Here is a 22,016-nt window from a genome sequence, read left to right as displayed (position 1 = left end):
CTTGGAGGCCGAAGGCGTAGAAGACGCAGATGCAGGGCGACGGTAGAAAACGAACCAGGAGGATTTTATTCGACGTTTCGACCTGAGGCAGGTCTTCGTCAGGAATCAACCAAAGCATTCCTGATGAAGACCTGCCTCAGGTCGAAACGTTGAATAAAATCCTCCTGGTTTGTTTTCTACCGTCACCCTGCATCTGTATGTATGTATGTATATGTATATATATATATATATATATATATATATATATATATATATATATATATATATATATATATATTGGGCGGTTTCATTTGTATTCAGGCAACGAGGTGCAGTCGTTTTTTTTTTTTCTTCAAATTTTTATATTTTGTAGCGCATGTTCCAAGAAGAACAATCCTTTTTATTTTAATGTGCTGACATGTTTAGTTTCTGAGAAAAAAATCTCAAAGAAGCGGGAAATAACGACGAGATTTTGAAGATTGTCGTGTGTGGCGTTTTTCAATCACTCTCAATCTCAAAGTATTCAAAAGAGAGCGTTTATATTTTTTTAATGTGATATTGTCACGGCTGGTGACCAATAAACAAGAAATTAACAGGAAGAAATGAACGTTTAATGTGGCGAACTTGTGCCAAAAAAAAATAAAAGGGTACAAAAGATAATAACAGAGCGTCGCGGGCGTCGAAGTCGGCGTAGCAGCAGTACACTGTAGCAGCAGAGTCGAACGCTGGGGCGAAACTGGCCCCGCTCGCCTTGCGGAATCCCTTATGTACCCTCGTGGGTTTCTGGATCGTTCGGCGTAGAAGGTTCGGCGCGTAAAACATACTAACCTCGAATCAGCAAGACGGTTCTCGAATTCACTAGAACATCACATTACAGTGTCAACAAAAATTAGTAGCCGCGGCCAGGAATCGAACGCCGGCCTTTTGCGTGGAAAGCAAGCGCGATAACCATTATGCCACGCGCGCGCTGTCTACTTGGCCAGCTGCGCGCACGGCAATATATATGCAAGTAGGTAAAACGACATTATGACTACTATTTATTATCCGTCGCTTCAATCTTTGTAAAACTCCCCAAACATGCCTCCGCGAACAACTGTGACCTAAATTGCGGATTTTTTTTAGTCGACTAGTTTTAGTATCGCTTTCAATATAATGCCACGCGTAGAACCTTCCATGCTTCCACTTCCACTATGCAAAGTTTGTGTCTTAGTCACGTACGAGTACTGAGAAATAAATTATGAAACAGAAAAGGTTTTCACTTTTTGTTCAGTTTCAGCACTATGTATAAAAAAAAAACTTTTTATTTTTTTCGCATCGCGTTTTTTTACACCCTTCTTTTAGCATGCATACATTCCGTTAGAGGTATATTAGTTTTGAGTTTTGAGCCTCTACATATGCTAAAAAAAGAGCAAATGATGATAGCGGGTTTATGTGTTATCGGTGTACCTTTTATTCTTTATTATAATAATCTAAGCCACGTTTAATAAATAATCATATAAAAGACATTGATGTCGCTAGGCGAATAATAATAAGTTTGCAATTCCAAACGTGTAAACACTATAAAATCGCAACTGCCGAAAGCGGATTTCCAGACAATTTCCGCCGGTGCCATGATTGGAGAGGCCTTAAGCCTAAACCCTATACGCTACATAATATATACTACGTTGGAAAAATCAAAGTGTAATATTGTAAAACACTAGAGTAAAATGCATTTTTGGAAACCTGGATTTTTAAATGCGAAATTTTATATTTTTAATGCAAAATTCATGTTGATAACAAAACAGAATAGTTTCTTTAGCATATTTAGAGGCTTAAAACTCAAAACCAGTGCATATACCTCTAACGGAATGTATTGTGAGTAAAAGAAAAGTGCTAAAAAAACGCGACGCAAAAACAAAAAATTAAACATGATTTTTTTTTATATATGGCGTGTTGAATTTGAACGAAAAGTAAAAATCTTCTCTCTTTCATAATTTAGTTCTCAGTACGCGTACATGATAAAGGCACAAACTTTGCTTAATTTGGAAGGCAATGAAAGGTTCTAGACGGTGCTATTATTTTAAAAGCAATGCTTAAAGGGGCACTGACACATCAAAATCATATTTTTTTTTATTATCCGAAACGATTGAAAACTATGCCGGGACATTACCCTCAAAATTTGAGATTTGGGAATTCAGTATTCGTGAAGTAAAAAAACAATTTCCAAATGCCGAATTCGAAGTTCCCGCGCGATCGGCGCCGGTGCCTTGACGTCAAAAATTGAGGAGACCTGAGAGTCCACTTTCCTGTCACCACTCCCTGCTGTTGCCATGGCGACCCAAAGCGAGGAGGAGAGGAGCGAGCGCCGGCTAGCGCCGGCGTTGCGGCGGACCGGTTTTGAGCGGTGTCGCCTGTTTTCCGTTGGAGGATACAAATCCAGGAGACGGCACCACAACGAACTCCCGATTTTTGGTATTTCAAAAAGAAGGGCCGTAGTGCGTTCGCAATTGCGTTAAAAAACATGTTTTAAGATTGCCGTAATTAAATGTTATAGAGATGTCGCCTACAAAGCTTCTAAATTTCCTGATTTTTGACGTCACCGATCAAAAGAAGCGAGGAGGCGAGAGGCGGGAAAATCAAACGCCAAAAATAAAAAGGCGCGCGCGCGCGCGGGAAAATTTGTTTTCGCGTTGCGGTTTTTTTTGCGTGTCTATGACTACAACTTGCATCGTTTTAGACAATAAAAATAAATACGACCTTTGGGGTGTCAGTGCCCCTTTAACATAGTCGACTAAAAAAAATCCGCACTTTAGGTCACAGCTTTTCGCGGGCGCATGTTTGGGGATTTTTACAAAGATTGGATCGACGAATAATAAATAGTGGTTAGAATGTTGCTTTACCGACTTGCATATATATAACAATAAAAAATATCGAAGCTTTTTTTTTTAATACATTGAGGTTGAGAGTGGTTCAAAAACGCCACACACTACAATTGTCTAAACCCAACATCGGCATTTGCTCTTTTTTAGCATATTTGGAGGCTTAAAACTCAAATTCAGTGCAAATACCTCTAACGGAAAGTATTCTGGGTAAAAGAGTAGTGTAAAAAGAACGCGACGTAAAAAAAAAAAAAATTAAAAATGTGTTTCTTTTTTTTTATTGCGTGCTGAAATTGAACGAAAAGTGAAAACCTCTGCTTTATAATTTCTTTCTCAGTAGTCGTACATGATAAAGGCACAAACTTAGCTTAATTTGGATGGCGATGAAATTATTTTAAAAGCAATACCAAACATAGTCGAGTCAAACAAAAATATGCAATTTAGGTCACAGTTGTTTGCGGAGGCATGTTTGGGGGTTTTCACAAGGATTGGAGCGACGAATTTTAGATAGTAGTTATAATGTCGTTTTACCCACTTGCATATTATATCACACTAAAAAAAATATAGACGCTCTCTTTTGATTACTTTGAGATTGAGGGTGATTCAAAAAAGCCACACACGAAAATCGTCAAAACCTTGTCGTTCTGTCCCGCTTCTTGGAGATTTTTTCTTCTCAGAAACGAAAAAGATTGTTCTTCTTGGAACATGCGCCACGAAATATAAAACTTTGAGGCAAAATAAAAAATACGACCGCACCTCGTTGCCTGAATTCAAACGAAAACGCCCATATATATATATATATATATATATATATATATATATATATATATATATATATATATATATATATCGGCTGTTCTTTTTTCAACTTAACATATTTGTTTTAAAAAAAGCCGTGATAGTTACACTTCTGCGGTTTGTGCAGGTGAGTTATACGGCGCGGCCAGGGGGGCAAGTATAGGGGGCTAATCGTAACAATCAGTCGGCTAATTAATTAAAATTAGTTAGTTAACTTTTTAATTACTGAAAATAGACATGTAGGATCCTTTATTGGCGTGACAGATAGATGGGTGTCTGTCACCGTCGAGATCTGGATCGTTCTCCTGTCCTCGAGCTCCTTTCTCGCGCCTCTGGTTTTCTCTCCGAACCTTCTCGCCGGTTCGGATTACCTTGCCGCTACAGGGTTCCCCCCTAGCGTTGAGGCGCCTGTGAGGGGCCTCGAGCGATGTGAATTGTAGAGGCGTGTTGTGATGGCAGGCTTGGAGCATTGCCGAGATGAAAACGAACAGTTCGTTGGGCATGCTTGGTAGCATGGGAAGGGGAACTGTTTGACGTTAAACTTGTGGTAGTTGAGCTCGGGCGTTTTGGACTGGCTTCATCAATGTAAGTTGGTTTAGGACGGTCCAAGGAAGCGACCACCTCTTTCTTTTTAATGTCAAGAGTGAAATTCTTTGGACCACGCTGAAGAATTTTGAAAGGGCCATCATATGGATCTTGAAAAGGTTTCCGCACAGCATCCCGGCGTACAAAGACGTGCGAGCAGGTTGCTAGGTCGGGACCGAAGAATACACGGGGTTGACGTTGTTCTCTTGGGCTACATGGTTTAATGGCCTGCATCGCTGCACGAAGCATGTATGAGTAATCAAGGGGATCAGGCATTGTTATCTGTGCGGAAGAACAAAAGAAATCTCCTAATAATCTCAGAGTATAGTCCCATAAACAAGCTCCGCGGCACTGAACGCAAGATCAGCCTTAGTCGCTGTGCGAAGTCCAAGCATAATAAGAGGAAGGCTCTCTGACCAAGTCGATGATGAATTGGTCGCTTTCAGAGAAACCTTTAACTATCGGTGAAATCTTTCCACAATATGTCATTTGCTTCCGGGTGGTAGCCAGTTGTGTGAATATGATGAATGCCTAGGAGTTGTGATAAGTTGTGGAAGACAGACGACTGGAACTGTCTGCCCTGGTCAATTGTGACAGTTGACGGTACACCGTAACGACTAACCCAAGTGGACAAGGATGCTGGGGTGAAAGTTTCTGCGGTGATATCCGGGATAGGCATAACTTCGAGCCATCGTCTGAAACGATCGATGCAAGTAAAAATATATCGACAACCTCCAAAAGATGGAATGGAACTGACTAAATTCAGATGAACATGGTCAAAGCGGTCGTCTGGGGTGTGAATGCAGTCAAGGGTTAGATGGTGCGACCACCGATATTGCAACGTTGGCAGCTAAAGCATGTTCGTGACCAGCGTCTGACAACTGCATTCATCTTCAGCCACGCGTAGAGCGTTGAGATGAGGCGTTGTGTCGCCTTGATGCCTGGATGAGAGTATGTGAAGGGCACCAAAGGCTACCCGACGAAATGCAGGTGTTAGGTAAAGTCGAGGAGTGGTACCAGAGACATCACAGATCACGGGTTGTAAGCAATATGGCAGAGACATCTCTTCAAGCACAAGAGATGGGGATTCATGAAGTTCCCTCAGTTCGGCATCATTCTTCTCCGCCATAGCAAGAGCTGTGAAGTCGATGGAGTGGCGTTCAGGTGTTTAGGTGTTTATCGGAATTCTTGAAAGGGCACCGGCCACTGTGTTTTGTTGGCCTTTTACGAAACGTATGTCGTGCGTAAATTCTAATATGTAGACCATCTGTCTGATCTCGTGCTATATACGATGTGCTGCACAATGTTACGGCGTATTTCAAAGGCTTGTGGTCGGTAAGGATAAAAAAATTTCGACCTTATAGAAAGTGATGGAAATGTTTGATGACACGGTAGATACCAAGGAGCTCACGGCCAAATGTACTATAACGTGTTTTAGTTTGCGACAATGTCTTCGAAAAGAAAGCAACTGGTCGCCAACGTTCATCAACGAATTGTTGGAGCACCGCTCCCACAGCGGTATCGGGTGCGTCTATCATAAGTGAAGTTTGAGCGTCACATTTAGGATAAGATAGCAGAGTAACCTCCGAAAGTTCTTTTTTTATGTGATTGAACGCTATTTTGGCCGCGTCATTTCACAGATTTTTATCATTCTTCGTCTTTGATAAACGGAGAAGTGAGTTTAGTGGGTGGAGAGTTGTGGCGCAGTGTGGAATAAATGGCCTGTAAAATTGACGAGGCCCAAGAACTCACCAAGGTTCCGCACCGAAGTTGGAAGAGGGTAGTTTTCAATTGCCTGAACTTGAGACCTGAGCGGGTGAATACCATGCTGGTCCAGGTGATGTACGAAAAACAAATCCAGCTCAGATACTCCCAGTTCACAGTTGGTGGCGTTGATCGTAATTCCATATTCGTCCAGTCGAGTAAAAATTTGGCATAGGTGTTCTTCATGAAGTTCTTTGTTTGGACTGAAGATTAGGATATAGTCCATGTAGGCGAAGCAGAATGTCAGTCCTCGGAGCATTTGGTCGATAAAACGTTGAAATGTTTGGGCCGCGTTTTAAGGACCGAATGGCATGCGTAGGTATTCGAACATGCCGAAAGGTGTTACTACGGCGGTCTTCGGGATGTCGGCCGGTTCTACGGAAATCTTGTGGTATGCTCCTACAAAGTCGATTTTTGAGAAAACGGTGGATCCTTCAATGGTGCTAGTGAAAGCTTGAATGTGAGGTATAGGATATCGATCGGGCACGATGATGCTGTTTAGAGCCCGATAGTCCCCGCAAGGTCTCCAGTCACCGTTCTTTTTTGGCACTATGTACAGAGTAGATGACCAGTTACTGGTCGATGGTCCAATAAGTCCGAGCTCCAGCAGGTGCTCGAACTCTCGCTTTGAGGATTTTAGACGCTCAGGTGTAAGGCGGCGTGGACGAGCAAACACGTATTGTCCGGTTATCGTTATGGTGTGCGTCACCTGGTGTTTGATTGGAGTATCTGCAGTGCAACGAGTGGTCAAGGATGGGAAGTCTGTTAAGAGCTTTGCCCATGTCGGCTCGAGGTTCGGATCGAGAATCGTCGGACTGAGAGCGGGTGAACTGGATGCAACACCTTGGACGCGTAGGTGCGTTTCAGCATTCAGGAGTTGTTGGCTCCTCATGTCCACGATAAGGTTGAAGAAACGAGGAAGTTGGCTCCGACGATTGGATACCGAACGTCAGCAATCAGAAATACCCACCGGAATGTCCGACGGAGACCAAGATCAAGAGTTAGGGACTTCTTTCGGTAAGTTGTGATTGGCGAGCCGTTTAACGCTCTTAAGGGTGTGAAGTCGAGCCGGTTGCGGCGATCCTCGGAAATTGGAGAAAACACACAGACTTCAGCACATGTGTCAATAAGAAAACGCATCTTTGTTTTCTTCTCGGTAACGTAGAAGAGACGGCTCGCCTGTGGATCCCCACACTTGCCGTCGTCAGTGGGTGGTCCTGTCGGTTCCCGTGTAAGAGCAAGGCTGCACGCAGTTGTTAGCCCGCTCGCCGTATTTCGAGTGGTACCAGCAGAGCTGATCTGCTGGAGGCGAGGCTGACTGCCCTAGTAAAAGATACACCAGACAATCTTAGTGTGACATCAGAGAATCCTGGTGTGACACCAGAAGATCTGGTGTGCCCACCAGCTTGTGCCCGCACACCAGCCTGTTGGGCACACCAAAAGAGTCTGGTGTAACACCACACGGGCCCATGTGTCCACCAGGCAGACCAGTGTGCACACCACGCAGTTTGATGTTACACCAGTGTTATATTTTTGTTGACTTTACCCCCCTTCCGCGAGCGTGTTTTGATTAGTTTTTGTGATGCCCCTCCCCCGACGTGTTGCCTCGTTTCCTCTCGTCTTGGTGGTCGCCGGAGACCCCGCGGCGGATTCCTTTGTGCTCAAGAAGTGTCCCCTTCGTCCCCAGCACTTTCCCGGGCGGCCCTGAACAGATTGGGGCGCTCGCCTCTTCGGAGGTTTCCCTTTCCCTTTCCGCCAGTATTCTTGTTGAAGTTATAGAAAATAAAGGAATCTTCTCTGTGAGTCGAAGCCGAGAGATGTGTGTTGTGCTTTCCTGACTTCCGATGAGCTAAAGATAGTTAGACTTGGTCTGGTAGCAAAACAACAAAAAAGCTAGTAATTATTAAGTTGCTGGTGCCGAAACCCGGAAATAAACGGCCAAATAATGCCTACTACAAGCCAGGAGGATGTCGACCGCCTGAAGCGAAAAAGGACTACCCTGCCGAGCCGCCACAACAAAGACCATATACGAGATCGGCGTCCTGCTGGACACGGATCCAACCGACATCGGTGAGCTCGAAAAAAGATTTGGTATTCTACTTAAGCAGGCTTCCCTGAAAGGGCTGGGCAAGGAAATCGAGCCACTGGCCATCCCCTTCATTCACTTTTGCGATATAATTAGATGACATTCTTTTCCTCCAAACTTATGCTTTTGTTAATGAAGTAATTATGACAGCAGCGTTATTGTCAAACTTATCACTGTACCCCTTTCTGTGAATAAAGCGACACTCAGTCAACAGGTGCTCTGGTATCACACCACAACAAAACCTGATGTAACACCAAAACACCACGGCCCTGATGTCACACCAGAACACCAGGTTGCTGGTGTGAAAATGTGTCAAATCACATACCTGAAAACGTTTGGTGTCACACCGTGTGATGCCTCAGCCTGGTGAGATCGAGTACTGCGACGGCTATTGGATGACGAACGCTGTCGGCGTCTTAACGGGGAACGGTCCGATTGTCGCAGAACGGATACTTGAGTTGAGAGTTGCTCAACCTTGGCGCAGAGTCGATGAACTACTTCACTCAGCACAGCCACTTCAGAGTGATGTGAAGGAAGCGTAGGACATGAACTTCGATGTGCGGCAAACACAGTAGGCGTCCCAACTTCCATACTTTTGTCCGCCATTCTAGCAAGAGCATCAAGGGTGCAATCAGCCGCCGTGGACAAAATTATTTTGACCTGATGGGGAAGGCGCTGCAGGAATAGTTCTCTAAAAGTGGAAAGGTTTAATGTGTCCGCCTTATCTACTATGAGCTATCGCATTTTCCGTAGCAAATCGGACGGCTTGCGGTCTCCCAGTTCTTCCCTTGTGAAGAGTTGTAGCCTGCGTTGCTCGGAAGCTGTTGTACGGCGGATAAGCTCTGTCTTAGGAGTGTCATAAGGAACATCCTGGGGAGGTGCGAGGACGTCCCGAACGATTGCTGCGGTAGATTGTGGCAGGGCTGCAACAACATAGTCGTGCTTGATCTTTTGAGCTGTAATCCTGTTTGCTTGAAGAAGGGCTTCAATATCAATAAACCACAATTCCGAGTCTCCCGGCCAGAATTCGAGAAGCTTAAGAGGGCGCGGTACCTCTATTTATTCGTCCGTTTCGGACACCAGATGGCGCGTGGCTCGTGACGTGGTTGAACGCGTGACTTCTAGATGGCGCCAGTGTCAAAGTGTGAAAAGGCCCGCGTTATCCTCCGCGTGAAATAGATCCCCGACTTGTGTCGTGTTCTCCCGGCGGAGGAAGTTTCTCCACCCCCCCCCCCCCTCCCCCTCGCGCGCGCTTGGAATGTCTGTGGTTAGTCAGCTCAGTGTGCATTGCATCGGACGTCAGTGGTAATACGTGCGGTGGCCGAGTCCGGCCTCTGTGCCGTGTGATCCAGTGGGTGGCGCTCGTTTCTGTTCGGAGGTAGGAATAAAAATGTCGGTCCCCTTTTTTACGACGCTCGTTTCTACAGCTTGGGTTTTTATCTCAAGTGACGTACAGTACCGCCTTTTCGAAATCGTACTTTGCGCGAACGATTGAGTCAGGTTAGCATTTTATTTTAGTCAGCACTAACCGGTCAATGGAGACCTTGGGCGGCGGTGTAAATATCTGTTGCTCCCCAAGGTCTGTCCAAGGCGCGCAGTGACAATGGAAATGGAGGAAACAACTCCGACTCAACAACGAACTTTTTGTTGCACATCTTGCAACGAAACGTGAAGGAACAACGCAGACCGTATTTCTGTTCCGATACGAAGACCATCTCGGCGAACCTGCAACTGAACGGGGCATGGTCACAGCTTTCCTGCACGGACTGAAAGAAATGCCCTAATGTCGACGACGCGACGACCTTCTAACACGGATGTGGCTGCTTCCGCGTCACCCGCTGGTTTTGCGTTACCCGGAGCTTCGACAGCTCCAGCATTTACAAGCTCGTTCTAGCTTCTCCTGAGCTCTCGGAAGAACTGACTTCGGCCGCTACGGAACATACCGATTGCCCCTCGCCAGGGAGCCTGGGCGCTAAGTCTTCCACGGTCACCGCTTCAGCATTGCCGTCGTTGCTCCCGGACACGGAACCATGCGGGCTACCAAACGAGCGCTCAAAATCACCGACCTCACCAACCGAAGCTTCCTCGAGGACACACTTACATGGAAACCCTTTCGGGCGCGTTCGCTTGCCATAGGACGGTTGTCTTCGACCCATAGCTCCAAGGTGAATTTGCCACGTGCGAAAACACGGAGACCTATCCACAGAGAACCAGGAAAGCGAGACGCGCACACTGACGCCTCGGCGTGCAGAATGAAACAGGATACGGGCGCGGAAAAACACCTTGCACAGTGCCGATCCGGCCAATCCAGCCGATCGCCGAACATACAAGTTCGTGGACAGCGAGCGCCACCTCACGGGAGAGGAACCTTAAAAACAGTGAAAACAAGCACCCACACCTTGGTTCTTTATATTCGCTGTAGTTACGGAACAGATCGACTTACATGAATACTTTCGATAGTATTCGATTCCGGAACATATTTAGAAGACATTCAATGAAATACTTTGTATGTTTGCATTTAGATAAATTTGTAAATTCACTCCAACCACAAGAGTGCCGAACAAGCCGATTTTGACAATTTTCATGATTTTTTTAAGAATAGTAATTAAATTTATAATAAAACATTTGTTCTATTTAATGTCTCGAAAATGCCTCAATGTCTTTAAAGTTGGAATTCGCAAAAAGATCCGCGCAGCCGTTATTATGTGACAATTTTTCGAAGATGGAGAAGGAGAGGAGCAGGGGAGGAGGAGGAAAAGCATACCCTCCACTCCGTACCCTCCACTCCTCCTCCTCCTCAAGAGCTGCGCTGTAATTTCGCGTTACAGAGGTTTGTCAAATTATTTCGTCTTTTACAACCACTAAGCTGTATAGCGCAGAATCCCCGTCTATGCCAGCTGTTTAGTTTCGAGGAAAAAAATCTACTGCTGCTGCGATAGAGGAGCCTGTCATTGACCTTGGCCTCCTGTAGGGTTCTACAGGTGGCCTGGGCGAATGGACAATTGTGGCATAAATGGTAAGTCTTCATGAATAGCAACACTTTCGACTCCACATCTCCTTCCCGCGTTTCGGACATCTCGGAGTCCGTGGCAGAAAAAATAGGCTACTTCCAAAAATCCCCGCATGCAACACTGCGCGCGTTGCATTATGGAACCTCTGTGGCCATGGAGAGAAGTGGCATGATTTCGAATTCGAAGCCCCGTTGACGAAGTATTGCATCTCAGCACTGCATGAAAATAAAGTAAGCGCTCGCTTGCATTGTACCCTTTCATTTTCGTGAGAACCCCCGCTGAAACACGGACTTCCAGTGGCTGTAGAAACCTGCCTACACTTAGCCAGGAGTCGGAGTAAGGCCCGCCGCATCCCATCCCTTTCTGACGGCTTGGGCATATCACTCTAGAGCGCAGTATGACCCTCCTGTGTCGCGAATTATTTAAGAAACCTAGGACATTGAGGCGATGGAACAGGATGATCGGCCCAGTACACCTCTTCGTTTGTTTACCTGCGCACAAACTCTCGTACGTCGGGAGCTTCCAAAAAACGTGTCCCAGAATTCTACCTGTATTGGCAGGCAACACCATATATTTAAGCATTCGAAAATGCATGCACTGTATTTGGTCGGGACGGGATATTCTGAATTGAGGTTGGCAAATCGAAACCGAAATGGTGGTTAAAAAAGTACCCAGGATGCTTTGCGTGGCACTACGCAGCTAGGATGGCTCTATTTTGCAAGAAGTATATTCCCTTTTTCGTCAGAGGGTTCTTCACTGGTTGAACATTACTTGTCTCTGTGTCTGATCTTTTAGCACACCTGGTTCAATTATTCAATAGTGGATGGTGCACAAAATAACCCAATCTCGAAAATTACATCTCAAAACCCCTGTTGTAAATTCTTGAACGCCAAAATCCCCCAACGCCAAAATCCGCTTGACCTTTTCCGGCCAAGATCAGAACACTGCGGCTCTGTGCACTGTTTTAATGTTGATGTTAGAGAGTTTGACATACTATTACAGTTTCAACAACAGAGTCGGTCTAGTTGGTTTTGCATAGCCAAATAAAACAGTCAAAAAAAACGGAGGCCTAGAAAGGCACCCCAACACAGATCTGACTGGGAACTGGCAACTTCTGCACAGCTCAGCAAGTGAACCAGATGCGGGAAAGATAAAAACGAAACAATCCACCCAATAAAACACCCCCAGCAAGCCGACATCTGCGTGCACATACTTGCTGCACCTCTCGATGAAATCCACCTCGACAGCCCTTAAGGGCACCGACGGGGCGCTAAACATATGCTCGCTTGATGACTGGCAATAAACACTTGCTCTCATTTCTCTCGCTATCTTCGCTATCTGAAAAAGCAAAGGTGATCAAGAGGATCGCAGCGCTGGCATAGCAGGGGAATTGGCCACAAGAGTATTGATACAAGGAACATTGATACTCGGGGGAAGCGAGACAGGTATTTTGTCGACGGGGTTTTTAACACTCGGGGGGAAAGGGCTTCTGGCATTTCAGACGGGATAACTGCATAGGGGGAATCGTGCTACAACCCGTAGGGTAGTATACAGGGGATTTATTTTAATTCAAACAGATTTTATAAAAGAGGAGAGAGTTAGACGACTGCCGTCCTTACCATGTATTTATCAGGTTCGGCAGACATTAGATGAGGGTATAGTCGGCATGCTAAGTTGACTACTTATCCAAAATTTGTTAAGAAGTTTCTTTAGTTTAGTTTTATGAGTCATATGGGGAATCGCAGAATGGCAATTGCTATGAAAAACCAAACCATTTTAAATAGTTTAAAAAAAGATAATGTTTTTTGTTTTTTTTTGGAGGGGGGGGGGGGGCAAAAAGGGCGCTCTGTCCGTAATGACGCTTGAAAGCGAAAGACGGGCGTAAACTTTAGGTCACGGTGTCACGTGATCGGCGCACCCACCAAGGACACGCTGCCTAGATGGTGACGACGTGATTGAAACGACGACGTCACTCTTCCAAGTGTCATGTAAACAGGGCTTGCGACGCGTACCTCTAATTACAGCGAAGCTGTCTATGACTCGCAGGTGGGATTTCTTCGTTCCCGTCAACAGAAAACCCACGCGCGTGCCTTCTGACCATTCCCCCACGCCTTATGATTTATCATGTGGTTTCCACCCTTGTTTCAATAAGAAAACCACGTGATAGATTATAAGGCCCGCCGAACGATGATAAGCACGTAGCGCTCCCCGCATGCGTTTCTCGGTAAAGATTGCGGTTACATAAGCTACTGCGGCAACGGCAGGGTTCGAAGTCCTTCATATTTATAAATGTTTTGGTACGGTGCATTTCCTTTTCTTTCGTCGGTAATTTGGTATGGACCGTATTGCTGGTTACAAACGTGAACTGCCGCTTGCGTCCCAAGCGACATCCCGTCGCACCGTCTTTGCAAATCTGATGAGCTTGCTTATGTCACCCGTGCTAGAAACCATAAATGATGCACGGGCAACAAAGTTCGAGATTTAACGAGGGCCTTCGACTGTACAATTTTACATCTTGGAGGAGGCCCAAGTTGGTTTAGAGGCATACTCAAAACATTTTAACATATCTCGCACTCCTTCGTTCTTTTGCGTTTACCTGGAGAATGGGTGGTTAAACGTTTCATCTACATTTCAAGCAGCGGTGTTAAGGTGGCCTTTGTTCATTCTTTTTATAAACCGGAAGTTCTCTGGCACGTCAAAAACTGAGCACCATCTGGTGGCGTTTGGCATAAAAATGGTCTATATTGCAGTGGGCAATCGTTGCAGGTGATACCACAGAATCGCTGTCCAATCACCTTCAAAGCGTGGATTGGAGCTTTAATTTCTTTTTTATATATATAATCGTGCGAAGAAACGCGAACTTTGATTGGTTAATACCTAGAAAACCATTACCTTCTCACAATTGTTTCAAATGGGTCCGGTCTCTATAAGTAAACTTCCGCCAATTCTGCAATCCCGACATGACTCCTGAAACCAACAATTAAAAAGGTTATTAAAAGATTTCTTAATATCTTTATTTAATTAGTTAATTAGTCAAGTTACCGTGATGATTATTCTTTGATCTAACGTCTACCGAGCCTGATAAATACATGGGGAAAACCCAAAACTCGTCTAACTCTCAACTCTTATTTTTGAAAAAAATCTTTTTGGATTGAAATCAAACAGCCTGTACATTGAGCGCACCGCTATTTAGCGTGGCGATGGCTGCCTTCCCCCGAAGCCTCCCAGCGGATTGACCCACGAAGCAATTCACCCTTGGCATGAAAATATATACCTATGATGTCGCGATATAGTTAGGATTCGGAGTTTTCAGTTTAAACTGATAAAAACCGATAAAGTATGCCAAATCCATTTTCGAAAGTTCGGTTTTAACCGGAAAGGTCAGTTTGTAGGTTCGGCGTTTTTGGTTTAAACCGATAAAAAAACCGACAAAGGTACGTCGAATACATTTTCTAAAATTCGAGGTTAACCGAAAAAGGCCACTTTGACCTTCCAGTCGTACCGCACAGCCGTGGCGTTAAAGTAGAGCGGCAGTGTCTACCGAAACGTGTCCGAAGGTATGGAATACACGGATGCCATCACGACGTTATGGTTTAATGTGCGCATCATCGATCGGAGCGTTGTTCGAAATGCCCCAGGACTTCGCCATATACGATCATGTTTTCAAACTCGTTGTAAGGGAGACCGACTTGATGCAACCTCTGCAGCCAGAGTTTAGAAAGTACACGAAATATGTTACGCTTCAAAACGTTGCACAGTGACTCTTTTGGCGGTCAGATTTGGTTGATTTGCCAATTTTGGCTCAGGCAGCGCTTCACCTCCTCAGCCTGCCAGTGTTCAGTGTTATTCTTGAAGCTCAGGGTCATATTAACAGGAGAAAAAGAGTGCGGATCAACGAGAACCTGGGAAAGTACATGTGTGTTTCCTATAATAAGATCACGTAATCCTGATGTACAGAAGGTGAAGTTCCACGTTTTTTGGGCATAGGCTCTATAGCTGACTTGTCTGTACTTATGTTTTTCTTGATTCTTTTACAGTTGCACATATTTCCCAAAAGTGCCCTTTTTTTTTTTTTCAATGTATCTGTGCCGTTATTTTTTGAGTGATCACAAACTTGAAATATCAAAGCTACAAGGATTATGTGATCCGGTTTCCTTTGTGTTTATTTCATATTCACAGAAAAAAGACGGTCAACTTTTGTGGGCGTAAATTATATGCACCGAAAAAACCGAAAACTCAGTTTTTAAATAAACACCGAAAAAAGTACGCCGAAGTTTGTAAAAATAAAACCTAAATCGCGGAACCCTAGATATAGTGCGTGGTATACCGCTTGTTAAAAACTTGGAATTCAAAACCAACATGCAAGTGAACCCGGACGAAACAGCGCTGACTATTTGGTAGTCCGGCCTCACATTCTCAGCAGCCAAAGGTGCTGCGCTACTCAACCGCCCGGCTGGACTTCTGCCGCAACACTTTCTTCAGTTACAAATCGCTAGGACTCCGCTGACAAAAACGCCGCCCTGAGGAGATGCGCAGACTGAGTCGGGGTCAGGTTTGGGGTGGATCACAGAAAGCCTTCCTTCTGCCCTATATGAAACTGATTAACGCCCCCCGCATGATTTGGGTCCCCGTCCTCACAGGGACACAGCCCTCAGTGGGTTCCCTCTGTCGGCCAGATCGGCGACGCTGCAGGAATGGATTCAAACAAAGGGCACTCCACAGAACCGAAAGGCAATATTAGATTCGCTTCTCGTGTACATTCGGCAAGCGAAGCTCCACGATCGCATTTAGCTTCATCCCATTTAACCCCCCTTCAAAACCTACGTCTGCTTACGCTCACCTGCCAAATAGGGCGCGCTAATCAGCTCATCCAAAAACATACAATAAATTGAAGAATGCATTTGCAGCAAACGGAACGACTTCGTTAAGCGTTCCGCTAAGCTCCCTGAACTACTTTTTTTTTTTTTTTTTTCAAATCTACGAAACTTTGCAGCGCCCTTGATCGAAGTGTTCGCTTCTGCAAACATGCCTTTCGAGTTGAAGACTGCGAAGTCAAATGTGGGTCTTTGCACCTTGGCAAGAAATATTAACCACCTCAAAATCAAGAGAGAGCTCAAGCAATCTTACGTGTGCCTGAATCAATAAATTATCTTTGCATATTATTTTGAATGTATGACCGTTTGTTTGCTATTTATTGTTTTGACAACTCCCCTCTCTCTCTCTCTCTCTCTTTCTCTCTCTCGAAATCTTTGTTTCTTCGTCCGGCCCGCTCTGTCTCCTCTTTGCGTCGATTTGGGTATTGAAGGGGTACTCCGGCGATTTTTTCCGCTACCCAAGCCAACTAGATGTAACTATTCTGAACGGTCAGCCTTTGCCCTTCCTGGCATGCTATATAGGGCCTCTAAACTGAGGATAATTATTGTACAATTGGCAAATGAAGGTAACGCAAAAAAGAAAAACATTAAAATATACCAGCGTTTTTCAGTGCGGTGACTTCACTGGCAGGTAGCCGTGCAGGTCGAGCAGGTAGTCTAAGGAAAACAAATAACGCCTTGTCAATGTTTCGTGCTGCTGCACGAGTTCTGGAGCAAACTTCAAAGGAATTGATTTGACCCCATTAAGCTTTCTGTCATTACTTGGGAGCACATTCTACTGCTCAGAGAGTGAACCCCTGCCTGCTGCTGGCGTCACTGTTTCCGGTAGAGACCTTCTCTTTAAAAAAGAGATAGTTTACCAGTGTGTCGAACCGAAAAAAATACGGGTTCGGTTATGGTTCAGGTTCAGGTAAATTTATTTTGTTCCGGTTCAGTTCCGGTTCGATTAATTCGATCCGCAAACCGGTTCGCGAACCGGTTCGGGGCGCTGAACCGGTTCGCGAACCGGTTCGGAAATTATAAATGACAAATTGCAACATCAAAATAAATTACAAATAAAACATCTGAAATCAGCACATACGAAACGGGATACATCGTGGTGTAAGGCTCAGGGATTTCTACCAGGAATGGTTGCTTTATGTGCACTCAAAGGTTACCTCACCGATGTCTACGCATTCGGATTTCATTTGATTGGGTCCGACGCAGTAGCTGTAAAATCCGCGACCTCCTTACAAACCCACTTACAAGTAGAACTCGCTAACTATCCCGCCACCTCGGCGTGTAAGCAACTGAAGGAACAGTGGGGAGAAAATACAGCTTTCTTTATTTGAACTAGCCTTCGGTAACTCAAATTAGACCCTTAAAGAAGTTTTCATTAAACAAGATACGGAATATGAAAAGCACTTCACCGAACGCCACACCAGAAGGACGTAATAGGATAAATATTAAAATAGAAGAGTTCGCTGTCTCACAAATATGTTAGCTTCTAAGTGCCTATACGAAACCGGATGCATTATTATCAAGCTCCACAGCCTTTTCTTTTCTCATTCCGATGGAAGCAAGCTTCAAGAACTCGCGCGTTCTAGAAACGTGTTATGAAATGAGCACACAGCAGCATTTAGGATTTACGAGATTGTAGAAAAATGAAATCCCGTAACGCGATATTTTTTTTTTTTTTTGCACAGCCTTTTAATTTTTTTTCTTCCGTGCAAGCCGCGACCAGCGCAATACTGGTTCCTTTTTCAAGATTCATGGATGCAGCGTTTGTCAAGATTCATGGATGCAGCGTTTATATTCCTAAGACTGATTGGAGAAGAAAAATATGTAAGCGAGGTGTGTGTCAGTTGACGGCACTTGTGCCGTCAACTGACACACGCGTGGCCGAACCGTTTTGACATGAGCCGGTAACCGTTATTTGTTTTTTTCGGTTCAGTTCCGGTTCGGGTTCATCGCGATAACAATATAACGGTTCGGGTTCAGTTCCGGAAAAAATACCGGTTCGGTTCCGGTTTTCGGTTCGGTTCGGTTCCGGTTCGACACCCTGGTTTAAACGAAATATTTTGCCATAATATTTAGGTTACAAGTTCAGCGACGTTTACTGATGCGTTAAGGAAAATTTTAAAGTAAATCAATGACCATAAAAAAATGCCCGGGTATTTTCTTTAACGTAGCAATTATAGGACGGGCGGCGTGATATTTGTGGCGACGAAAAAGGCCATGGATAAAAATGTCGCTCCAAAGGCTTGCTGTGAACTACAAGTGTACCTCGCTTTAGCAATATATATATGCATATATATATTCATTTAATAAATTAAATGCCGAAGTGACAAAGTCACCCCTTTAAGATTTGGATTATCAAAGCGTGTGTGAGCGTTTCTTTTTTTCAGCTTATCTAGGTATAAGGTTCGCATTAATTAAGCCCCAAAACGCAAGCAATGCCGACTCGCGGAACGGTGCCGGATGGGCACTGACAACATGTGGAAGCAACAGCAATGGCGGAGGTTTTAATCTCAGGTCCTTGGAAAGAAGGGCGGATTTTCATGGCTCTGCGTTAGAACCTACACGTGACACGCAAGCGCAGTCTCGACGACCGGGTGCCCTTGTTGCCGCCACTAAGCCTAACTTGATTGGCCTCGCGTTCTTTTCATCTCCTTGAGAAGTCGAGTGCACCTTCTTTATTTGGGACTGAGCGCTAACAAAGTTTGTAGGGCAAGTTTGCCTGTTGGTTCTGGTTTCTTTCAAGGAAGCAGTCAGCGAGGAACCGACCGAACTTTGAGCTATTGTCTTCCGCGTGCATGCTAAGCTGCGTTTTTTTTTTTTTTTTTTATTATGTTTTTGTTTTGTAATGCGTGTGTATGTCGTTGTCTTTCAGGAGCGCGCTCGGGGAAAAGTGGTTGCTCTTGTTGTCAGATGCTTGAACCTCGAGCAGGATTTTCTGCGTGCTACTATCGATCACTTCTTGCAGACAAAGGAAGAAAGAAAGAGAGGGAGAAAGGATCTCAAGACTGTTCTGCAGAGATCTGGTTGCCACGAAGGCTTTGTTTTCTGTCAGCGCCTGGGTTGTAATTAAAGATAGTCGCGGTGAACGCATGAGGAGAGTCCTGTCGGTGTTGCCGTTCCACTTATTTTGCTCCTTTCCTTTTTCAGTTTTGTTTTGTTTTGTTCCCCATGAGCAGCGGTGCATTTTTAGTTTTTGTTACGACTGTGTAAAAAAAGTTAAGGAACTTTATTAGAATTAAGTTCCACTCCAAAAGTACAATGCAAGTCTCAACAGCTTTCATTTATTCATTCAACTCCCTCTCTCGGTCTATCTCTTTTATTCGAGTGTTCCAATAAATTTGATTGTGTTTCGCGCCTAATGAATAGAACCTTAACAGCAGGAATAGCTTTTCTAGAACAAATTTAGCATATGGTATCAATTAACCTACCGACACAGTTTCACTAATTTATGTTCTGAAAGAATATTTAGAGACACCCTGCACATTTCACGTGCACAATGGGCCACCATATATAGTTGGATGGATGCATACCGCTGAATGCTTTTTAAGGGGTAATGCAACGATTTTTTTTGCGTATATACGGCTTAAAACGAATCCGTGACGATAATGGCCTTTGAAACACGGGTTCGTTTTTCACCACACGCAATAGAAGTCGCAGAAAAAATGAAAGACAAAGGAGCACCGTTCACCCCCTCAACTCCAAGCCAGAACAAGCGGCCACGTGATCTGAGGCCGATTATATGCCGCCAAGTTCATCATAGCCACGCGCTGGGGTTGGGAAAGCACAGGACTCGCGCTGAGTACAAGACGTTGTTGTGGTTCGGCTATTGCCGTAATTGCATCGCTAGGACACGGGCCACTGCCTGAGTTCTTGTCAAACTATTGGTTATCAGGAGCGCAAACCAAGTGCTCACGCAATGCTCGGGTCCATTCTATGAGCCGCATTCAAATAACGTCACTGGGGGATACTGCGACGCCATATCAAGTTTTGCGAAGGAAAGATTGAAAGAAAACGTTCGCTTTTGTCTTAAAAATTACACCGCAACAAAGGAGTTTCATGGTCAGTGACTTTGCGTGCGAGTATAGTTGGGTCAATCTAGTGCCAGCAAGGGAGGGCAGAGACACTCTAAAACGTATTTGGAAATACAAATATGGGGATACATGACGACGACTGTTAAAATACTGATACTCAAATACATCCGTACAAACGTATCACGATACATATCAGAAATACATTTGAAAAGTAAACAAAAGTACTTGGAAATAAAAATGCAGAAATTCATTTCGCCAAAACACTAATACTCACATACATGAAAAAAAAAGCCTTTTTGTAATGTGAACTTTCTTATAACCGGCCAAAAGTTATTATTTGTAAAACCGAAATGCAGCAACTTTGTGCCACAAATCTCATGTAGTGGTAAGTTTAGTAGCTTTTTAAATAGCTCGTTGATCATCCGCTGCCGATTTGGGCACAGTCACGTTAGCGAACAAGATTAAGCGCTTCACAAGTGTCAACAAACACGTGTTTATAATAAAACGAACGAAGACCGTTTTCAAACTGAAAAAAGCTTTAAGCCATGCAAATACTGTTTTTTTGTCGTTGTTGTTGTTTTTTGGTTTTTAATGTATATGAAGACCACGCTTGTATGTGGTAATAGGTAGGCTCCGTTGACAAGGTTTGTACTTCTAAAGCGAAAAACGAGTCCTCCAGTGAAAACAAAAACTCCTACTAATTGGGAGGTTAAGATTGAAGTTGAACTTAGGCGTTCTCGAGCCCGAAATTATTTTCGCATAAAATTGTCATTTTTCTTTTAACATAAAGCTGTGGGTACTAAGCGAGTCTTCAGTAGGTTAGAAATACTTTATGATGCAGAGCAGTTCTCTTTTAGATATATTGCACGCGCGCACGCGTCTTCGAAGCAATGTCACAAGAACCTCTAAATTCGTTTTATATCTACCCAAAACTCCCCAAATGGTCAGCATTTTCAAGTCCCATGTCGGTACCTTTTTTCCGATCACTTCAAGGCGTCGCCTTAGAATGAAATGATGCTTTTTTATATGATGATCTGAAGGAGATAACTTTTTTCTGGCCCTAGTAAATGGGGCTGGGAGAGCAATGTATTGTTGTAAAGCTCGTCAATTCTACAAAAAATAGTATTGTAGATTCTACAAGAATTAGTTACCCAACTGGAGCACTCCGAAAAAAGAGAGTCCCAATTTTGAGGTCATTATGTTCGAAACAAAACTTAGTCTCTTTGATAACAATACCTCAAGGTCCGATTCACTGTACCTTCGACCCTTCTGAAGCACGAAAGGAGAAAGGAAGCAGACTTTGGAACTTTCGCTTGGGGGTTCCTTATTTCTCGAATATTGTAACGAGATTCGTTGGCCCAGGATTGTACGGCGATACGAGGACTACACCAAAAATGAATTCCAATACTAAAACACAAATACTGAATGAAAAATTGTATCGCGATTCATTTTTTTAACTTTTAGTATACATACTAAAAGTATTTTTGAAATACTATCGCGATACTGCCCAACCCTGAGTGCCAATAAGCTCGTGTAAAGTGTAAAACATGCCTTCCGAATATCGTTCCACGGCCCCTTTAATCGGGTGGCGGCTCGTGCCACTTAGTCAGTGTTTTAATATGAACAATTTATCTTCACTTCAAAGTTAAGCCTCTTAACCACAAGACTTCCCAGACTAAAACATTATGATCCGCGTAACAAAAACGCGCCAAAATGGTCAGAAGAAAAAAAGGAAAACGTTTATCTTTTTTTTTTTTTTTTTTTCACACTATGCCAGACTTTTTATATATCTATTTTTTTTCCCTCGTAATTCTTGGGGATTTCTTTAGACCAGTCAAGCCTATAATATGTCCCCCTGGTCGTATAACTCACCTCCACAAGTGGCATAAGTGTAACTTTCACGGCTTTTTTTAAACAAATCTGTTAAAGGAGCTGTGCAACGATATTCAATTGGAATGTTTTTCTCTCTACACTAGCTTACTGGCACACCTCGGACTCCAGGATACTCACACGCAACACCATTGGCCAAG

Source organism: Ixodes scapularis, unplaced genomic scaffold, assembly GCF_016920785.2.
Source record: "Ixodes scapularis isolate PalLabHiFi unplaced genomic scaffold, ASM1692078v2 PGA_scaffold2__306_contigs__length_199485367, whole genome shotgun sequence".
Lineage (NCBI taxonomy): Eukaryota > Metazoa > Arthropoda > Arachnida > Ixodida > Ixodidae > Ixodes > Ixodes scapularis.
The sequence above is the reverse complement of the archived record's forward strand: the minus strand, read 5'-3'. Positions refer to the sequence as shown.